Genomic DNA, 1883 nt, shown 5'->3' on the forward strand with positions numbered 1-1883 from the left:
GGGAGACTTCTTCGGCACTGGGATGATTGTGACAGATTTTAGGCAGGGCGGGACGGCTGCCCGGGCCAGGGAGAGGTCGAAGATCCTGGTAAAGATGAGGCCGAGCTGGTGAGCGCACACCCCAAGCACCTTGCCAGGTCCTCCGTCTGGGCCAGCAGCCTTCCTTGGGTTCACTGCCAGGAGTACTCATCTGACGTCGTGCTCCCTCACAGTGAGTGGGGTGGTGAAGGAACCAGATGTGGATGGGGGCAGGGCTGGGGTAGTGCAGGAACCAGGTCGGGGTGTACGCAGGGCTGGGGAAGATGAGTGGTGCTGTTGTGATGACTCTGCCAGGTTTGCACCCAGGTCGTCTGATGTTGCACCATAGCTTCTGTAGTTACTGATGTCTTGTATGCCCCGCCACACCTCCTGTGTGTTGTTGCTGGACAGGGGGGACTCTATGCTCCTCTTGTGGTCCTCCTTGGCTCTTTTTTCAGGTCAGCTCGAGCAGCCCAGTACAGAGGGCTGCTCACGGGCTCTGAGGATTGTACGGATATGGCTGGTCATCCAGGGTTTCTGGTTAGGGAAAACCCAATGATTTTGTCCACAGTCACATTTCCAATACAGAACTTGATATAGTCCAGTACTGTTCTTGTCAAATGGAAAACAGTCCTGCTGCAGCAGCACTGCCTTCCTCATGACAGAGCAGATTTACTGCCAGCCTGCTCTTTAACACTTCACCCCTATACATCTATTCGAAGGGTCAAACAATTATAGGCTGCGATATTCAGCATTTTTTTACGAATATCTGAATCTTTATTTTTCTTATCCGTTTGCAAATAACAAATGAATAATTTTAAAATGTTCTAACGTGTTCAATCCCGGTATGCCCCTGTTCAGGGGGTACTGGACCAGCTCTCCGTTTAAAGGGTCCAATCCTCTAAGCCTTTGGGTATTACCCGACCAGGTATGACTGAGGACTGTTTAATCCTAGCTTCTAGTTTCTAACTGTCGTCATCCGAAGATCTACCCGGCTCACTCTGAAACGGCACCTGACTGAATAGCCCTAGAGCCAGATACCACCCCCGCCACGCCCCTTCACAACAGCTCTCTTCTCATTGATCAGGGCACTTGGTAAGTTGCTAGGATATTATTTAGAGGCCAGGAAAATAGACCCCAAGTGTAAGTTAATTTCAATGGCTAGAGCAACCTTTGTCTCTGATGCAGCCGCTTTTCGGTGTCTCAGTCAATGTCCCACCCACAGCACCTGATTGGTTATACATCACAACTAGTAGCCTATCACCACTCCTGCAGGTGGCTGAGCCACAGAACACCGACTGGAGCTGCTGCTGAGTGAGCGGAGCCGTGTGTCCAATGGAAGGAAGCAGATATTGCTGGAGGTTGCAATAAACATCCCAATTCTCTATGCTAAAGCTTAAACACAACCAATGTTTCTGCTTGTTACACTGAACACTTTGGCGGTAAAAACAAATCACAACGTAGTATTTACTTGATGTATGTTAACTCCAGTTCTATGACTATGAGAACTGCAAGGAGAGATAAAGAAAGTGAGATGGCGCCTGGCGTGGGGGCGAGAGACGTGACCCAAGAGCAGATTTTCATAGACTATATTAGTCAATCCCTAATCCATAACCATCTGCACCCACATACACTTTGTCCAACAGCCATTAAAGACGGTGCCAAATGTAGCCTCAGATTACATAAACATTAACTGTCTTTGCTTTTTGTTGATTAAAACTAGACCAAAGTTTACAATGATCAAATAACTAGAATGTGACATATAGGAAGTGACGTACTCGTGACAACGTGAGATGTCCTTCATAACACTGTAAAGTTCTACCCTGGATCCCAGCCGGACTTAGCCCCACCCGGGACTGGACTTG

General features: G+C 48.4%; 1 protein-coding gene across 1 annotated transcript in view; it reads right to left on the reverse strand.

Moving 5' to 3' along the window:
• The window catches only part of lancl2 (LanC lantibiotic synthetase component C-like 2 (bacterial)), a 35679-nt gene that overhangs the window by 30275 nt on the left and 3521 nt on the right, over positions 1-1883 (reverse strand). The window lies entirely within an intron of this gene.

This window comes from Etheostoma spectabile, chromosome 22 (assembly GCF_008692095.1).
Source record: "Etheostoma spectabile isolate EspeVRDwgs_2016 chromosome 22, UIUC_Espe_1.0, whole genome shotgun sequence".
Taxonomy (NCBI): domain Eukaryota; kingdom Metazoa; phylum Chordata; class Actinopteri; order Perciformes; family Percidae; genus Etheostoma; species Etheostoma spectabile.